The 21,256-nt window shown below is 36.5% G+C and overlaps 1 protein-coding gene across 5 annotated transcripts in view; it reads left to right on the plus strand.

Annotated features, from left to right (window-relative positions):
- Positions 1-21,256, plus strand: part of ATG10 (autophagy related 10) — a 292,867-nt gene that overhangs the window by 37,502 nt on the left and 234,109 nt on the right. Inside the window, exon 2 of one of the 5 annotated variants that reach the window (XM_063086275.1) lies at positions 15,645-15,786. The exons of the other annotated variants lie outside the window; for them this stretch is intronic. The gene's annotated coding sequence lies outside the window, so the exon portion shown is untranslated. The remainder of the gene's footprint in view (positions 1-15,644; positions 15,787-21,256) is intronic. 5 annotated transcript variants of the gene reach the window in all.

Raw genomic sequence — 21,256 nt, forward strand, 5'->3', positions numbered from 1 at the left:
AAATGTTTTTTGGCTCTCTAGTTGTACTAGCCACATTTCACGTGCTTACGTGCTCACCATTTTATATAGCACTGCTATAGTTTGGATGTTTGTCCTCTCCAAAACTCATACTGAAATTTGATTCCCAAAGTGGCAGTGTTGGGAAGTGGGGCTTAGTGGGAGGTCATGGGGGCGGATCCCCATCCTCCCTCTGGGGTGAGTTTTCCTTCTATTAGTTTCTGAGAGGGCTGGTTGTTAAAAAGAGCCTGGCACCTCCTCTCCCTTTCTCTGGCTTGCCTCCTCTCTTGCTGTGTGATCTCCTTGCACATGTGATTTCCTTGTACATACTGGTTCCCCTTCAGTTTTCTGCTGTGAATGGAAGCAGCCTGAGGCCCTCGCCAGATGCAACTGCCCCAGAATCGTGAGCCAGATAAACCTCTTTTCCTGATAAATTATCCAGCCTCAGGTATTCTGTTATAACAATGCAAATGGAATAAGACAAGCACAAAGAACACTTCCATCATCACAAATGATTTTATTGAACAATAGATTTCTCACTGGTCCACTTCTCCAAGTCTGCTATATCAGAAATGGAGCTCATTTCTTATTGGCTTCTAATTCCTCAGGTTACCTTACTTCATATTGGCCCCACTGGTTCTATCTTTTCTCATATTGCAAAGGATAGTGATACCAGAAAATAATAGATTTTTTTTTGTGGCCATTAGTGCTGGTTCATATAAGATTTGCTTTCTTAATAAAGTTCAGTAATTCTGTTGATCTTGCTGTCCTTACCTTTTCCTGAAAGTATAATTATTACAAACCAAGTTATAAAAAATCCCTACATAGTGGCCTGTCATATTTGAAAGCATCTATAGTTCTTGTGTCTTAAAATTGTGTAGTGCTGTTAAGCAAGAACTCCTGTATTTGTGTAGTTGGACTTTTTAGCCTAAATTTAGGATTTTATTTTTATTCTTACTATCATCTCGTTTTTACCTGTTGTGACTTTTTAAAATTAATCCTAATTTGATCACCTGACAAATCATTATTTTATTATTATTATAACTAGCTTTGATAAACATACTCTATTAGTCCATTTATGTTGCTTATAACAAAATACTTGGAACTGGGTAATTTATGAAGAAAATGAAATTTATTGCTCACAGTTTCTGAAGCTGGGAAGTCCAAAGTCCACCTGGTGGTGGCAACAGTGACTCAGGGTCTCACATCGCAAGATAGTGGAAGCAGAGAGAGCAGAGAGAAGAGTAAGACAGACTCTGCTCTTCTTTTAAAGCCCTCAGAACCACACCCGTGGCCACCATTTTTAATCCATTCACTGCTGCATGGTCCTACAATCCAATCACCTTCAAAGCTCCACCTTTTGATTACCACAATAGTAATTGTGGGGAAATCTCCCACTCTCTTAACAGTCACAGTAGGTGCTCCGTTTCTAATACATAAAACTTGGGGAATACAATTCAAGCTTCAGGGAGTTTTGGGGGACTTAATTCAATCCACTACACATACCTTTAAAAGAAGTCACATCAAACTAACCTTTCTTTTTTGAGAGGTTTAGTAGATTGGCAGGATGCTGTAGAAGCAGTGAGTTTGACCTCAACCAAATCATTTACAATGCTTTCAGAACTGGGCAATCATGGAAGGTCTCTGGGAATCCTATCAAATGTGGAGATTCTGACAATATTTAATCTGGAGAAAAATAGACTATTTTGGATATTTAAACAGTTGTGTTGAGTGATCAGTGTTGATCAGAAGAAGAATTTATTGTATTGAAGGAAAAGTTACCAAGGTTAGTTATGAAAAATACAATGTGTTGTTAGTATATTCAGAGGGACACACATAGGTTACCATGACCTTGGAGCAACACCAAAGAAGGGACAACTATAGGATATTTTCATTCTTGTGACCACAAAGGTGAAGTGAGCCAAAAAACACAGATTTAATGAAGTAGGGTTAAGTTTTCATTAAAGGCTGTGCCATGCATTCACCACTCCTGGTTGCCCTGGAAACAGGGTTCCCTTGCATGCTAATGACATTATAATGAGAAAAATAACACATGCAAGTGCAGTAAATAGTAATTAGAGGCAGAGCCATACATGGAGTAGTGAGCTGCACCTTGGAAAGGTCTGGGAGGAGCTGATGAGGGGTTTGTGCTGAAGACAAAGAAAGAAGTGGTGAAAGAAGGACGCTGAGTTATGTGTAAAAGGGTTAAGTTGGGCCTGCACAGAGTGCGCTCTAGCATTTGTGTCCCTCAAATAGCTGTTGTTTCTCCAGCAGAATTTATTGTCAGAAGGTATGCAATTGTACATCCACATCATCTTAATTATTCTACCCGTTGGCAATATTGTATGGAAAGAATCTTAGCTGGACTTTGACTTAGGTTTGGAGCAACTATAGCAGCTTGCTGCTTGGAGTGCTCTCCCTGCCCAGACAGGGCAGGGCTGGGCCTGCCCAGGCAAGGTAGTGAGACCAGAGTATGTTGCCAAAAGTCTGTCTTCATGAAGAGAGAGAAGACTTAATTCTATGTTACTTTTGATGAGACAAGTAGGACCAATGAGGGACTCATTTGGTTAATATAAGGTGTAACTGACTAATAATACGTGGTGTCATGTCCCTGGAAAGGAGTACAGAAATGGTGAGCGACTGCCTCTCTCAGGTGTGATAAATAGATAGATAGATGTTAGATAGATAGATAGATAGATAGATAGATAGATAGATAGATAGATAGATAGATAGATGGATGGATTTTTGATTTGCCTGAATTGTTAGACTCAGAGCCTATGAATCTGTGCTTGGTTTTATGCTCTTCCCTTTATTTCATTTTATTCAGGCTCTTCTTTTCTGTCTTCTATTTTCACTGCCATATGTCTGTGTGTTTTTCTGGGAAATGGCTAGAAAATGTAATATTGCCTGCTTCACATTATCCCAATTTTTAGATTGGTCTTTTTGGTGTCAGCTGAACCATACACAGGTCACTGAATAAACATTGCCAAGAATAGCTATTGAGATCTATAACCTCTTACTATTCTTTTTCCTCTCTAAATTAGAAAAAAAAGTTAAAATTTTCACAAGGAAAGCACGTATATTTTTGTAAAGATTTGCATTAGTATATTATAAAAAATTCAAATAATATAGAAACATATATGGTAAAATACTTATCTCTTTCAGATGCCTTTCACACTTGTCTGCCAACTTTAGTCCCAAACTTCTACTCAGAGATAACCAGTGTTAACAGTTTTGGGAGTGAATTTCAAAACCACTCCCTATGTACTTATATATGTTGTTATTATAGATTATAATATACACTATTAAGACATCATTAATGGCTAACACTGAGTGATGGCTCTGTGCCAGACACTGTTCATACTTTTTGTATATTACTTCATCTAATCCTTACAACATCCCTTTGAGGGATTTTATACGAGGGGAAAAGAAGGCCAAGGGAAGTTTAGAAACTTGTCCAAAGTGGCATGGCAATTCTATATGCCAGGAAGTCTGTTTTGGAGCATTTGTTCTGTCACCACATTGCCTGCTCTGGGGATAACATATACATTTTCTTTTTCCATATATTTTGAATCAATTATTCTATGTGATCATTCTTCAAGTAGTTTTTTTCATTTAATATTCTGGATGTCATTCTATATTTGCAGCTTTCTTTTGCCAGTTTTTTAAAATTGTTGCATTTTATTCCCTTGTTCAGATGCACCATAATTTAAGCATTCCCCCATTGATGGGCATTTAATTTCTATTACAAATGATACTTTAATAAATATACATGCAAGACAGTTTTTATGTGTAATATATATTTCTGTAGAATAGACAGTTCAATATAGAATTGCTGAATGAGAGACTATGCTCACTTTACGTTTTGATAGATAATACAAAATAGGCATAATTATCACTCCCTTCAACAGTCTTTGCTTGGCATCTGGGATGCTGCCCTCTTGTTTTCCTGCTGCTATGGTTTAGATGTTTGTCCCCCGCCAAAACTCATATTGAAATATGATTTCTAATGTGGAAATTTTGGAAGGTGGGGGCTAATGGGAGGTGTTTGGGTCATGAGGGTTGATTCTTCATGAATAGATTAATGCTCTCCCTCTGGGGTAAGTGAATTCTCCTATTAGTTCCTGAGAGAGCTGGTTGTTAAAAAGAGCCTGGCACTTCCCCCCCCCCCCGCCCCCTCTTTCTTTTGCTTCCTCTCTTGCCCTGTGATTTCTAGCACACATGTGCTCCCCTTCTACTTTCTGCTGTGAGTGGAAGCAGCCTGAGGCTCTCACCAGATGCAGCTGCCACAGAATCATGAGCGAACTGAATGACTTTTCTTTATAAATTACCCCATCTCAGGAATTCTATTTATGGCAACACAAACAGGTGACTACTACTTTTTGGCTTCCTCTGCTGGTTCCTCCTCATCTCCCAAATGCTAAACATTGGAGTGCCCTACTGCTCATTCTTTGGACTTCTTCAGTTAGACTCAACTCTGTAGGAGATCTTATCCAGCTCCTTGGCTATCAGTCGTACTATGTATACACTGGTGACTCTTGAATTTATATTTTTAGCACCTATCATGTTCCTGAACTTCAGGCTTTTTTATCCAGCAACTTAATTGACATTACATTATCTACTAGGCATTGCAAATGTAACTTATTTTTACTAACATGGCCCCCTCCCCCATAAATAATCAGTAAATAATTAGCTTCCAATTGCTCAGGACAAGAACCTGAAGTTACCTGTGACTCCTGTTTTTCTCTTACATCCAACGTTTAATCAATTAGTAAATCCTAATAAGTCTATCTTCAAAATATATTCACAAGCAACCACGCTTCTCACCACTTTCACTGCACTAACTTAGCCCAGGCTGCCATCATTTTTCACCTGGCTTATTTTAGTAGCTTCCTAATTAATGCCCATTTAGAATGATCCTTTTAAAATGTGAGTCAATTTGCATAACTTTTTTGCTCAAAAGCTTCCAATGACTTTCTATTTTAGTCAGAGTAAAATCCAAAGCATTGACCAGGCTTCCAAGACCTTAAATGGTTCCCATCCCCTTTCCTCTCTATATCTTCTACCATTCTCCTGCTACTTCACTCTGCTCCAGCCATACTAATATCTCTGCTGTTTCCACCTGGGGCCTTGGAACTTCTCCTTTCCCACTGTCTAGTGTGTTCTTCCCATTAGATAGCTTCATGACTTGCTCCCATACTTCCTTCAGATCTTTGCTCAAATGTCACCTTATCAATGAGGTCCCACCTGCCCACTTTACATTAAATAGCGTCTTCCCAACCCTATCGCTTTCAGTCCCTCTTACCCTGATTTACTTATTTTTATTGTACTTTCTTGCTCTACATATCTAGATATTTGTTGTTTATCTTCTCCATCCTACACCTTGCCCTCCAGAATGCAAGCTCAGCTCCCCAAGGGTAAGAACTTTTGTCTGTTTTGTTCACTGTTGAATTCTTAGGGCCTAATGCAGCCCATTGCATGAAGTAGGTGCTCAATAATATTTATTCAATGAATGAATGAATGAATGAATGAGAAAATGGACAATATCTCCCTTCAAATAGACCGTATCAATTTATACTCCTATCAGAAAGTATATGAGTGTACCCATTTTCTCTTTTGCTGTATAAAATTGGACATTACTAATTTTTAAAATTAAGAAATGTTTCTCATTCTAAAAGTTGAAAAATGATATATTATTTTGATTTGCATTTTCCTCATTACTACTGATGATGGGCATATTCCATATATTTATTGGCCATTGGTAATTTCTTCTAGGAATTTCTTGTTTATGTGCTTTGTCTGTGAGTTGTTTATCTTTTTTTGTTTAGTTTTTACTGTGAGTTGTTTATCTTGTAAGAGTAACTTATATTATAACCATAATCCTTAATTTCCTATACGTATTGCAAATGTTTTTTCCTAATCTGTCACTTCCCATCTAACTTTGTTGACAGTAGCATTTGTCATACAGGAGTTTTTAATTTTTAATGAATCTGCTGATCTTTTGCTTTATGGCTCTGGGTTCGTGTTTTGCTCAGGAAATTCTTTCCAACTTCCAAATTATAAAAATATTGTCTTGTATTTTCTTTTAGACCTTTATTATTATTATTTTTTTTATATTTAGGGCTTTAGCCCATCTGGAATTTATTTTGGGAGATTGTGTGATGTGGTAATGTAGTTTATTTTATTTAAAGGGGAGCTGATTGATTTCATATTGACTACTGACTCATCCATTCTTGCATCTCTGATCCAAAATTCCCTCTTTATCATACCTTAAATTCTGACATGTAAATGGGACTATTTCTGAACTGTGTATTCTAGTCTCCTGATTTATTTTTTTCTCTATAACAGTAACATAAGTTTTAATTATTACTCTGTTATCTCCTTTAGTTGACTCTGATATCTAATAATCCTAGCCATTCCTTATTCTTTTTTTAAAAAAAATTGTCTTTAGTCTTGTGCATTTTCTTTTTCAGATAAATTTTAAAATCATTTTACAAGTGTCATAAAAAACTTGTTGGAATTTTTTTCATGTCCTACAGTAAAGTTGTAGAAATTTCTTGATATAATTATAGGTATTTTTTTATGTGTTTGACAATTCTTGTTCATTCTGGGAATGATGTAATTTACTTTTATAATTTTAGTTGGTTATTGCTACATTTGTAAAAGTTATTAATTTACATATGTTTATCTTTTCTTGGCCACTCTCTGGAACTCTCTTACTTATTGTATTAGTTTTTCAGTTGATTCTCTTAGATTATTTAGGTAAACAAATTATTTGCAATTTTATCTTTCCTTTTATAATATTTAGATTTCATTTGTTTTTCATGTTTAATTGTATTCTAGTATAATGTTGAATTGTACTCATTATAGTGAGCATTCTTCTATTCCTTTGCATTAATGGAAATGTTTATAATATTTAATCATCAAGTACATCTGCTATAATTTTTATTAGATTTTTAAAAATCAAGTTAGAGATGTGTCTTGTATTTGTAGTTTTCTTAATAGCTTTTTTAAATGAAATATTGGGTCTGAGTGCTGAATTTTATTGAATGTTTTTCTAATATCTTTCAAAGTAATCATATGAATTTTTCCCTTTAACTTATTACAGTAGTGATTACATTGACATATTTCTTAATGTTGAACCATCCTTGTATTTCTGTTATAAATCTTACCTGGTCATGCTGCTTTATGCATTTATATGCTTCTAGATTCAATCTGATATTGTCTTATTTAAGATTTTTTTTGTTTGATACTTTTCTCTCATTCTTAAATACTGTTTTCATTTTTCTTTCTTTTTAGTATTTTGCTAATAGTAAAATTTCTTTTGGTTGCCAGCAATGGACTCTGGCTAACCTAAGCAAAAATAGGTTTATTTTCAGGATACGCAGTATCCTAGCCTGAGTTTCCTCTAGAACCTGAGATAAAGGTTTTTGTGACGATATTTATTTTGGAAAGTGATCTCATGAAGAAGGGATACAGGACAGGGTGAGTAAAGCAGAGAAGGAGGAAAAGTCACTACTAAGATGTGTTATTGAGTCCTACAGTGCTTGGTTCTCCATTCTTCCAGAACCTTTTGAGGATACTTATGAGATAAGGCAATCCATCCATGAGATGAAAGGGAATAGCATTTGTCCATTGGTTTCCTTTGCCCATTGGTCAAAGGTGACCCCATAGTGTTTACTACCCATAGTTCTGGATTGTACACATGTATGAGTGCAGATTGAGTGGGGTTCCACAACCAAAATGGAGTGTGGCACTGTGAGGGTTGACCAGTTGTATCTGTGCAAATGTAGTCAAAACCTCCATGGAATGGTTGCAGGAGCAGTGGCTAGAATCAAAGGTGGGGCTGAAAGGTTTTGAAATGGTGTGCAAGAAGTCCGATACACTGGGATTCTTCACAGTCTCGATATGAGTCCCCTGGGCCAGTTCTATCTTTCCAAACCGTGTTAAACAAGAGCTATGTTATAACATTGTTAACAAGCTTTTGTTGTTGCTGCCATACTTACTGTCTTCTAAAGTTGTGAAAGTTTAAGTTTTTCATGGAAAGCTACTGTTTTAGTAAATCCTAATGTCATTTTAAAATATATGTGTTCGACTGAATTTTTACTTTTTATTTCAATTATGATGATGTACTACCCCCCTCCCCATCCCATTTTATCTAAGATCTCTTCTAATTTAATTCCCAGAAAACAAGCATATCTCAAACTTTTGGAGAAAATCATACTCAGAAAAAAAAAGACAGTGATTTCTTTGTAATTAGGGATGGAGTTAGCAATATTGTTTATCCATGAACTACTTTATCTCTCTGCTTTGTCATAAAAATAGGGGGGAAGCAGGGAATTAAGAATAGAGAACTTGGAAGTAGTAATAAGGTTTTTCCTCTGATAAACTAAAAGCAAATTCATTCAAAATAGATTGCAACTTAATCCATTTGTATAGATTTATTATAAAAATTGTAGAAATACTGTAAGAAAATAGAAATGAATAATTATCACCTTTGAAGACTTTCTTAAGTTTTGAAGTGAAATAATAACACTTAAAATATTTGTAATTAAACTATAATCAAAATTAAAAGGTAAGTATGTGTTAGGAAATATATATTAAAAAGTATGACGGATAAAGATTAATATCTTTATTCTATAGAAATTCAAATATATTATTAAAAGCATTAACGTCCCAGTAGATAAATGGACATAAGTGTATTGCACGAGCAGATAATTCACAAAAGAGGATATATACAATTCATATTCCAGATATGTCTTGCTTTGTAATAAACTATCCTAAAACAAGCTACATGAAACAGCAATTAATTTTGTTATAGCTCATGATTTTGTGGGTCAATATTTCATCTGGGCTTGGTTGGGTGATTCTTCTGCTTCACATGGTGTTGCCTGAAGTCACTTGATGGCATTCACCTGGCAGCTGGGCTAGTTTGGAGGACCCAAGACAACTTCACTTGCATGCCTGGTACTTAGCAGGATGGCTGTTAAGGGTGAACTAGAGTTCTACGTGGGTCAAGGGGCCTTTTCATGTGGTCTCTCCAGTAGGGTAATTGGAATTCTTACCTAGCTGCTCAATGCTCCAAGAGACCCAGCTGGAAGTGTCCACTACTCTTCAAGCCTAGGACTGGAACTGGCATAGTGTCGTTTCCCTTGTGTTTTATTGGTTGAAGTAGTCACAGGGTAGCCCATGTTAAAGAGGAGGGGAAACAAACCCTACCTCTTGATGGAAGGAGTGTCAAAGAATGTGTAGTCATCCTTAATCTGCTACAATTCTTAATAAAAGAGATACCAAATAGACTCAACATTGAAATACAATTTTTCACACATCAAGTTAGCAAAGAATAAAGACAAACAGTATAGATTTATAAAACAACCACAATGGTAAAACCAGTTCTGCATGGGTGCAGTTAAACAGGCATTCTTATACATTACAGGTGGCATTGGAGGGCAGGCTTTGAAAAAATCTTCGCAATATATATCAGAAACTTAAAAAATATCTATTAATATTTGACTCAAAAATCATATTGTTTGAATTCTGGGAGGAAAAATTTTATTCAAATTTGAATCAAATTTCTAACAATGGTGAATATACTTATTGTGGACTGTTATGACCACCCATATGCAATTTTACATAACCATTAAAGTGATATTCACAAAGTCTATGACACTGAAAAATCATATGACATAGCATCCTTATTTGAAAAAAATAGCTTACAAAGTTGTATTTACAGTATGATTAAGACCACGTTTAAACAATTTTTATGCATAAAAAATGCACTAGAAGAAAATACACTACAATTTAATAGGGCTTGTCTTTGTGTAATTAAACTACAAATTTTTTTTTTCCACTGTGGTTTTATGTGTTGAAGAAAAAGCAGTTAGTGTGTTGTGACCCAATTCCATTTTAGAATACTTTCAGCATAGGCACTCAGAATAAAATGAATAAAAATAAGTCCCTACATGATCAGATTGTATTAACTATTTTGCAGTTCCTCACATACACTAAACACATTTCTGCTACAGAACCTTTGCACTAGTCATTCTCTCTGTCTGGAAATTTTTCCCCTCAGATTGCTGCCTGGTTTGCATGTTTATTTCATTTAGATCTTTGTTTTATTCAAATGAAAACACTTCCAAGAGGCTTTCTCTGATTATTTATGTAAAAAAACTTCTTTCCATACCTTTCCAATATCTGGTCTGTCTATTTTAATCTTCAGGGCACTTATCACAATGACATAAAATGTAATTTTTCCTATATTTATTGTCTGTCTTTTTTAGTTTTTCTCATGTTCTATGAGGGCAGATACTTTTTGTTGTTGTTTTCATTGTAAGAGTTATTACTTCCTAGAATTATATATTTTATTGTTTACGTGCTTATTTTTAGTCTCCCATATCAGAATATAATCTTGCCAGGGCAAAGATTTTGTATGTCTTGCTCACTGTGGCGTAACTAGTACACAGAACGTAATGAGAATTCCATAACTATTTTTGGATGAATGAGTGAGTTTAGATGTCATACAAAAGAACTATGTTTTTGAGATTTTTGTTACATATTTACCTTGAAATACTGGTATCTCAAAACTGGTAACAAGCACTGAGTAGTATTTTTAAGTGTAAGATATCTTAGAGTAATTGGGTAGTAAATGTTTAAAATCGGCAAAGTTAAAATAGAAAAAGACTTCTAAAAGGAGATAAAAATACAAAAATGGGTCTAGTCATATAGTAAGTAAAATACATTTATTTTTACTAATGCTTATTAGAAATGAGAAAATAAAGCTAAATTGCTCTTAGGTTAATTAGCTCCAGAAATCCTTGAAATGCTCAGAACTGGATAAAATACAAAACGTTAGGACTCCCATTATATGGTTTTTAGGCCACTTTAATGTCCCACAGCTACCAATGCTCTATTTATTTTTTCAGTATTTTTTCCTTTCTGTGTTTCATTTCAGATCGTTTCTATTGCTATGTCTTCAAGTTCACTAAACTCTTCTTCTGCAGTTTCTAATCTGCTGTTAATCCTATTCAGTGTATTTTTCAGTTCACATATTGCATTTTTTAATCTTTAGAAGTTTGATTTGGATCTTTTTTATATATTCCATTTCTTTGCTCATTATTCTCATGCTTTCTTCTACTTTCTGAGACATAGAATATACTCATAATAGCTGTCTTCATGTCCTTGTCTCTAATTATATCATCTGCATATTTGTGGGTCTGCTTCTATTGACTGTTTTTTCTTCTGGTTGTAGTCATATTTCCTGTTTCTTTGCATGCCTAGTAATTTTTTATTGGATGCCAAATGTGTGTGCTGGATTTTTTCTTTTTCTTTAAATATTTCAGGCTTTTTCTGGAATGCAGTTAAGATTCTTGGTATAAGTTTGTTTCTTTCAAGGACTATTTTTAAAATCTGTTAGGGTAGGTCCTGAACAGCCTTTATAAACTAGGTCTAATTTGGATCACCACTAAGGCATTTCCTTTCTAATGATGCTACTCATTGCTGTGCATGTTAGGATATTTTTCCACTCTGGCTGGTGTGAATATGAACTATTCCTGGCTCTATGTGGGTTCTGAGGATTGTTCTGCCTACTTCTTTTCACTATTTCTTGCCAGCACTCAATAGTTTCCTCACATGCATGTGCAGATTACTACTCAAAGGCTCAAGGGTGCTCCTCTGAGGATCTCCAGAATTCTTTCTCTCTGTACCTCTTTTGTGCTCTGCCCCATAGGTTTTTATTGCTCTGTTTTCCCAAGCTCTGAATTCTGTCTCCTCAACTCAGTGATACTGGGGGCTCTATTTGGATTCCCCCTCCCTGTGCTATGGCCTAGAAACTTTCTCCGGGCAGTGAGTTTGGACACTTGTTATTTCCCTTTTCTCAGAGATCACTGTCCAGCCTTCTTGTGTCCAATGTCTGAAAACCCCTACTTTATATTTTTTTGTTTGGTTTTTTAGTTGTTAAGGTGGAAGAGTAAATCTAATCTCTGTTACTCTATCATAGCTAGTAGGCCAAAGAAACACTAAAGAATGCAAAAATTCTTGAAGGATACCAGTGCATCCCCCCATTTATGTGAAATATAAATTTAATAGATACAAATGTTAGGCTAAGAGTTATTACATATATGGCCATCAGTTTAATTGGTCTGTTTCCAACCCTAAAATTAGGACCACAGCAGTGGGAAAATATTCTAAACTCATAGAAATGGAGAGCAGGTATTCAAGGAAGACTCCCTTAGGTTTGTGGGCTGAGATGGTATACTCTTGTCCCTTCTGCTGTTGCATTGTGCTGGCTTAGCTTTCATGAAGCTGCTGCCTTGATGCAGAGGCAATGGTTTCCTCCTCCTTCTGCAACTTATTAATGCCAAGCTATGGGAAGCAGGAGTTCTGATAGATGATACAGAAAGAGAGGGAATTTAGTGTAAGAGCTTTCAACATTCACAGGCTTGGAATGGAAATAACTAGGAGGGCAGAGATTGTGACTCATTCTGGGAAATATGTCAAGAAATTTTAGTTACATTAATAAAAAAGGCTGAGTGGGTTGCATCCTCCCTTTCTCCTTCCTTCTCTTCCCTCTTTGTCTCTCCTTTCTGCTGACTGAGTGAGTTTGCCACATGTCTGGTACAGATCCAAGTAGTGAATATTGAATGCTCTTTTTGGCAAGCAGAATGACCTCAGTAAAGTCTTCAATCTCACATTATCCAGGCTCCATGGATTAAAAAGCAGTGATTATACTACCATGTAGCCTTCTCTAAAAGCTGTCGGTACCCTCTGCCCCATTCTTGGCCTAAGCCAAGGTTTCCAGCAAGAGCCCTGAGAATCTGGCCAAGTGTGCTCATCCTCAGGCTGGAACAGCTGAAACACTGTCCATCCACACTGTCCTACCTCGGCTGTTTTCCTGGGCAGGCTGTCTCTGTGGTAGGTGCGGCAACTGTAGGACTGCCTTTCTTCCACCACTTTCTGCTTCTCCATAGTGTCCCCCCAAATTCATGTTCACCCATAACTTATGAATGTGATCTTACTTGGAAATAGGGTCTTTGCAGACATAATCAAGTTAAGACAAAGTCATACTGGATTAGGGTGAGTCCTAAATATAATATGACTGGTTTCCTTATAAGAAGAGGGAAATTTAATCCCAGAGACACAGACACACAGGGGAGAAGACCATGTGAAGACAGAGGTGGAGATTGGAATAATGTGTTTACAAGTTGGCAACAACCAGAAGCTAGGAAGAGTCAAGGAAGGAGAGCATGGCCTTGCTAACACCTTGATTTCAGATTTCTGGCCTCCAGAACTGTGAGAGGATAAATTTGTGCTGTTTCAAGATGCCCAGTTTGTGGTTCTTTGTACAGCACCCATCCCAAGGAGGACTTTCTTACTTCCCTTGTCCTCCCCACCCTGTAGCAGGATCCTTCTCTGAGGAGTTAAACTGCTTAAGCTCAAGCACCTTTCATTTCACTAAAAACTGGGAAAGTTAATAAATTATTCGTACTGCTTTTTGGGGATAGTGCTTTGAAATCAAAGTAAAAACTTGCTACCCTGATAATTTTTCTACCATTGATATATCAAATTTATTTCAATTTAATAAAGTACAAAACTACTTTAATCTCTTAATTCTCTTGAGTAATTCTCTTGTAATAGCCAATGGTTTAAAAAGCAATAATTTATTTATGAAAGGAATAAGATTTGGAGTAATTTTAAATCCCGAAATCATGATGGGGAAGGTCAGAATGTGGGTCATCAGTATGTTTTTTTCTTATTTTATTTACGATATTGGAAAAGCAAACTAAACCTGTGAGAACATTTCAATGAGAGAAAACAGACAAAATATGGTAAAATCTCTACAAACCTAAATTGGAAGGAGGAATAAAGAGAGAAAAAAAACTAGTTTTCTATAGCAGGTCCTCCACCTCCCCTCCAATCAGTTATATCATCCCTTGGCCATTCCTCTGGCACAAATAAGCAGGAATGCTCTGGGAGCCAAAACCAAATAGTTTAATATAATAACAAGTATGAGGGCACACACGGAGGTCCCACTTCTATGAACTGAAAATTGAAAACTCAAAATGGGCAAGTTGAAAACCTGAAAACAAAACGTTATTAAAAAATGAAAGAGGGAAAAGAAAATGCTTAATAGTGAAAACTGACACTGTAGAGATATCTGTTTGAAGTGTAGGATATCTGAACTAGTGTGTTTTAAACTTATTTTGATGCTTTGGCTCCAAGAAAGGGAAGGAATTTAGCATTATTTGAACTTTAATCATTCTTTAGAAATGTGTGAGATAAGTGGGCTGAGGAAGTATACAAAGGGGTCTTCAAAAAGTTCACGGAAAGATCTGTATTATCTTTCAATTCCATTTTTTCATGAGCTCTCTGAAGCACCCTTGTATGTAAACATATGTGCATGTGTGCTTCCCCCAAGATAAAGTCACCAAATTGCTCTCATTAACCTTTTCTGGCCTGACAGGTGGCTCACTTTCTTCTGCTACTTATTCCTTGAGGCTGCTGTTCTTGCTGTGATTTGACCTGCATCAGGGGAATGGGAAGAGTGGTGTTCTACTGCTCTTCTAGAAGTCAGGAAGGGGCTGGTGGTGAAAAGAAGGGGGACTTGGTGGGTCTGAGAGTCCTGCCAGGAAAGGGAGGAGGAATATTGCACAAAAACTAAACTCTTACACAAATGAGCACAGTGCTGGTGTTCTCAGCATGTCTTTATTGAATGAAATTGAAAATTGAAAGCCCTAAGTGGCATCAAATAATGTCTGCTTGAAAAACAAAGCGAAGGTGTGCTAAAATTAGGTAGTAACCTAGGAAAGAAGTATTGGCTTCATTTTGGTTTTTCTATGCACTTATAAATATATGTACACATTTACGAGTATACATATATGTGCATAAGTGGGATCATTGTTCTGTAACTTACTTTTTCCAATTAACATCACATCATTGGCATCTTTCTTTGTAAGCAAATACAGTTACCTCATTATTTCTATCTTTTTTTTTTTTTTTTTTTTTGTGGCTGGCCAGTATGGGGAAATGAACCCTCATTATTTCTAATCGCTATGTAGTATTCCATTGTATGGATGATTTTAATTTGTTTAATGGAACCCCTATTGATGATGAATAATCCCTTAGTTATTCTTATGGTTACCCCTATAACTTTACAAGATATACTTCTGATTCCTGACTTCTCATCTTTGGACAATAACTATTGATTCTTGCTATGACAGGTGAGGAATTTAGTGTACTTATACTACCTCCCACCTTCCTTCCTGTTTTTCCTTCTGATTTTTTGATTAATTATATCATTATTTTTACATCATCAAGATTTGTAATATTTATGTTCTGTTCAGTAACTGTAATTTAGACCTCTGTACTTTGTTTATACGTTGATCAGAAATTTAAACCTAACAAAAGTATATAATAAGTTTGCTTATGTTCACTGGAGAATTAAGTATTGTGGTAGAAGGCAGGATAACCCACTGTCACACTACTGCTAGACAGAGACTATTTCCTAAGTCAGAATCCTTCAAATTCTCTTTTAGTTTTATAGCATTACCACAATAAGAAAGATCTTTTAAACTGTGCAGAGGTAGAGAACTTCCAATCAAGAACCAAAGGTCACACAAATAAAAGCAATAATTGTGGGTTATATCATGCAGATGGTGAAGCAAGGGAATATAAGCCTCTATTGGACTGAACACATCCAGAAGACTTCTTTCCCAGAAAGACAGGCCCAGCTTCCTCAGGTGGAACTTATTATCTGACGTATATTTCCAGCCCTCTGACCTGGAAAGTTCTGAGGTATGGCTGACTACTTAATTAATGATTGTGCTTACTAAACACACAAATACTTCAGGACCAGGGGAAAGTTAGAGACATGGAAAGTTCTTTTTCAAAGGTGAAATATATTATATCCTTATTTTCTTTCACTGGTGAATTTTTGGTTTCTTGAGCTGTTGGTCTTTTCAGTTTTTGTCTAAATGAGCCAGAGACCAGCAGTTACCCATGACTTACTTTGATCGGGTGTCAGGTTAAGGGCCAATAGCTACACCAATTGTATGGCTAGGCATTTCGTAATTAAAGCCAAAATGTTTCATTATTTTAATTACACTAAGTTTTTCATTTGTATTGTCAGGGCTAGGGCTCACAGACCCTTCAAACCTGTTGTATAGACTGGGTCACTGACCCCTCACATGCCTGGCTGGGTCATCAGACCCCTCACACACAGTTCCACACTAAGTAATTGGGAAAGATCCTGGGAGCCATTGGCAGGCAACACCAGCTCAGTATTCAGTAGTAGCAGCAGCAGCTTACAGCAGCAGAAGCAGCAGCGGTGGTGGCCTTTCGGGGCATACCAGGGGCACCAGCAGCAACAGCCTCCAGCAGCAGTAGTGGTCTCCCCATAGCCCCGCTAGGGGCATCCTGGGGGCAAGGAGGCCCCATGGAGCAGAGCCACTCATCCTTTATACTTAAGTCCATAACCCAGGACACCTGGGTGCACATACACAATTACATTAGACAATAGCCAAGGAACATCTGGGTGCACACGTGCATATTTACATCAAATGCTCAGCAAGATTCTGAACATCTGAGGGGCCTTGACCATTTTCCTATATTTTCCCAACACTGGATCTGGTCACTTTTCATATTAACTTGCCTTTTTACAGAACATTACCAGAGGCATCAGAGTCAGCCATGGCCAGGATCCACACCTGCATTTGGAAGGTGTGACACTATCAGAAATTGAAACTGCTGTTACTGGGATTGGGTGGGTATTGGGGGTGGGCTTGGGATTGAGACAAATGAACACATTCAGAATTGTATGTTCTGGAGGATCTTCTACATTCATCACAATTACTTTCCTACCATCTAACTTTCGCTTTTTAAAAATGGGCAGATATTAGTTTAATGCCTGACCTATCCACTGTAAGCTTTGTTTTTTTTCACCACCAAGGTTAATCAGTTTGGGGCAGCTATTGATAGTATTGGTTTGATCTACAATGGGAAAGAACAATGACTTGAGATCTGTGGTTTAGGTTTGGCCTATTCCTTAAGGCTCTACTGACCTTGGAGGCCTTGTTTGATAAGTGCCTGCAGTGCCTAGAAACTTTAGTTGTCTTCCTCCCTGCTGATCTTGCCAAGCCCTTCTGGCAGCTGGTCATTCTGGGTGGTAAACTTGAGTTTAAGCACCATATACAATACTTCATTTCAAAGTAGGGCTGAGGCTCTTAGATAACCAACCCTTTTCTTTTAGATAACAGCATTTTTCTAGAGAAGATCTTTAAATCTTACTAAAATTATGCATATGAGAGCAATCTATTCAGCTCTTTTCCCCATTTTTTAACTGGATTACTTGTTTTCTTACTGTTGAGTTGAATTCTTTGTATATTCTGGATATTAATCCCTTGTTGGATGCATAGTTTGCAAATATTTTCTCCTATTCTATAGATTGTCTTTTCACTTTGTTGACTGTTTCTTTTGCTGTGCAGAAGCTTTGTAGTTTGCTATAATTCCATTTGATTATTTTTTATTTTGTTGCCTGTGCTTTTGGGGTCATATTTATAGTCTTTGCCCAGTCCTATATCCTGAAGTGTTTCCCCTCTGTTTTCTTTTAGGAGGTTTATAGTTTGTCTTATATTTAAGTCTTTAATCCATTTTGATTTTGGTATATGGTGAGAGGTATGGGTCTAGTTTCATTTTTTTATATAAAGATTTCCAGTTTTCCCAACACCGTTTATTGAAGAGTCAGTCTTTTCCCCAATGTATATTCTTGTTGCCTGGGCAAAGATTGGTTGGCTGTAAGTCTGTGGGTTGATTTCTGGGTTCTCTATTTTGTTTCATTGGTCTGGGGGGGTCTTTTTTATGCCAGTACCATGCTGTTTTGATTGCTATAGCTTTGTAGTATAGTTTGAACTCAGGAAGTGTTTTGCCTCTGGCTTTATTTTTTTTTTGCTCAGGATAGCTTTGGCTGTTCAGGGTCTGTTGTTGTTCCAGATAAATATTAGGATTGTTTTTTCTGTTTCTGTGAAGAATGTTATTGGTATTTTGATGGGGATTGCATTGACTCTGTAGATTGCTTTGGGTAGTATGAACATTTTCACAATGTTAATTCTTCCAATTCAAGAACATGGAATGTCTTTACATCTTTTTGCGTCCTCTTTCATTTCTTTCAGCAGTGATTTGTAGTTCTCACTGTAGAGATCTTTTATCTCCTTGGTTAAATTGATTCCTAGGTATTTCATTTTTTTTGGTGACTATTTTAACTGGGCTTGCTGTCTTGATTTCTTTCTTTGCTAGTTTGTTACTGGAGTATAAAAACGCTACTAATTTTTGTGTGTTGATTTTATATACTGCAACTTTACTGAAATTGTTTATTAGCTCTAAGAGTTTTTTGGTAGAGTCTTTAGGTTTTTCTGAATATAGGATCATGTTGTCTGCAAACAGGGATACATTGAGTTTTCAAAAAAAAAGAGAGAGCAGAACTGTGATTGTTAGAGGTGGGAAAGGGGGGGAGAGGAAAGGGGTTAGTGAGAAATTAGTTAAGGATCACAAAGACTGATTACATTTTGCAAACATAAGTATAGTAATTATCCTGATTTGATCACCACATATTGTACACATGTATTGATATTCAATTCTGTACCCCACAAATATATATAATCAATTGTTTCAATAAAAAAAACTATCAAAAAAAAAATTCAGCAACAGAAGCCCTGTAATTATTTGGGTAGCTGTATTCCAGCAGGCATAACATTAGCTTACTAAGTGGCATAGCCCTATGACAGTTTGTGAGAAAGCAGACTCAAACATGTTCTGTTAGGAAATCATTAGATCTCCATCCAAAATGCAGTCAGCACTACAGGAGAAAACTTGCTTGTCTCTCTGGGGTTCTATGAGGCCTTCAGGACATTTTTCCCTAAGAGCTCAAGACTGGAGTCTACTGCAACAATGTGATGGCCTGGAGGCATGTGTGCAAAGGGCAGCCAATTGTTTGTATAGAATGAAGTGTTTATTTAGACACAGGATATTTATACATTAAAAAAGTCTCCTTTTTAATCCTCCCACCCTCCTTACCCAGAGCCTCCTAGCTCACCACTGATACCAGGGTCTTGAGTGTCTTTCCATATATATTTAGTGCACATACACCATATGCACTTATATTTAAACAAATGGTAGCATACATATATACATACCGTTGTGCACTTTTTAATTTTTTTACTTAATGATCTGTCTTGGTTATTATTCAATACCAATACGTATACAACTTCTTCATTATTTTTTGTGGCTGAATAGCATTCCATTATTTGGATATACCATAATTTATTTAACCAGTCCTTACTGATGGACATTTAGGTTGTTTCCAATTTTATACTATTAAAACAATACTTAATATATATCATTGCATAGATTTTAATTCCTACATGTGTGACTGTACTCATATCTGTAAGATAAATTCCTGGAAGTAACATTTCTGGTTCCAAGGTATGTGCATTTTTACTTTAGTTATTGCCAGCTTGTTTTTCAGAGATGTTATACTAATTTAAACCCCCCTGCCCCTGGCAATGTATGAGAGTGCCTGCCTGTTTTAATCATATCTTTTTGTCTACACAGTGTGTTTCATACTTTTTGATCTTTGGCAGCCTGACAGATCAAAAATCTTATCACAGTTTTTAATTTGCAGTTACATTATGGCTAACATTGCACATATTTTTATCCATGTGTATTTCCTCTTCAGTGAACTATCTATCTGTATATCTTTAGTTTATTTACTTATTGGGCTGTTGGTCTTTTTCATACTGATTTGTTGGAACTATTTTTATTTTGAGAAAATTAAAGCTATTTGTATGTTTAGAAAATTAGTCGTATTCTATGATATGAGCTGCAAATCTTTTTTCACATTTTAATATTTATCTTTTGACTTTTTAAATTTATGGTGGTTTTTTCCCATGTAATATATTTTATCAATCTTTTTGACCTCTGGTTTTTTATTATATTTTTAAAAGTCTTTATATTATAATAAATAAATTAATTAATAAATATAAAACTTTAAAAAATATAATAAAACAAACAAACAAACAAACAAATAAATAAACACTCTCCCAAGTGAGCTAACCGGCCATCCCTATATAGGGATCTGAACCCGTGGCCTTGGTGTTATCAGCACCACACTCTCCCGAGTGAGCCATGAGCTGGCCCTAATATATTCTCCAATATTTTAATCTAGCCCATTTATGGTATTGTTTTTCTCATTTAAATCTTTATTCTTATTTTAGTATAAGGTAAAGGTCATTTTATTTAGATAACTGGGAGAGTTTTGGTTGTGAGGAAATGTTCTGTTTTTATTAGTGGTGTCTGATTTATATAGCACCTGGATATTTCCTATTAATTTCCCTTCTACAGTGACAAAATGAAGCAACTTGCTTCGTGGCGGATGAGCAGCAAGGTGTCTTGATAGCTGAAGTGTAGTTGGACGTGGAGCAATTTTAAGTTACAAGATTAATGGCAGTTACAGAGGACCAGGTCAAGGCTGGGCAAATTGCCAGAAGGTTGGGTTTGAAGTAGTAGTAAAGACCACTTAAAAGGCAGTCTCAGCTTGGCCAGATCTCCAAGATGAGTATCAACAGAGGTGATTTTAACATTTGGAGAACTCCAAGTGAGTGTTCCTGAAGGTCTTGAGTTGTTTGTGGCCTTTTCTCCTGAGGCATCTGTAGATTACTTGGTTGACTGCTCTTCTCTGAGTTCAAAAAGGAGGCTCTAATGAATTTAGTGCAGTGGTTCTCAACCATTTTGAAAACTCCCCAGGTGATTCTAATGTGCAGCTAGGGCTGAGAACCATTGTTAATGCAATCAGTTTGCAATCTCTGAGTCAGGGATTGCAGTGCACGTTTCTCAGTACTTCCAATTGTGCACATGAATCAACTGAGGATCCAGTTAAATACAGATTCAGGAGGCTGCGGTGGGGGGCTTGAGATTCTGCATGCTTAATAAGCTTTCAGCTAATGCTGAGGCTGCTGATCCCCAGACCACGCTTGAGTGGCTTCACTTTGTTACTCAAAGTGCAAAGCGCTGGCCTACACCAGGCCACGAACATCAGTAAGGTGTTTCTGCCACAGTCCTGCTCTGTGGCAGAATTTGCTCAGTGTACTTGAAAGAATGCGTGGGTCAAGAGACTGGCTCCCCACTTCCAGCTATGCTCCTAATTAGCTGTAAGATAAGTTTCTTAGAAATGCTCAGTCCTTCACCCACTTATCTCTAAAATGAGAGGGTTGAA

The sequence above is a fragment of the Cynocephalus volans genome, chromosome 2 (assembly GCF_027409185.1).
Source record: "Cynocephalus volans isolate mCynVol1 chromosome 2, mCynVol1.pri, whole genome shotgun sequence".
NCBI lineage: Eukaryota > Metazoa > Chordata > Mammalia > Dermoptera > Cynocephalidae > Cynocephalus > Cynocephalus volans.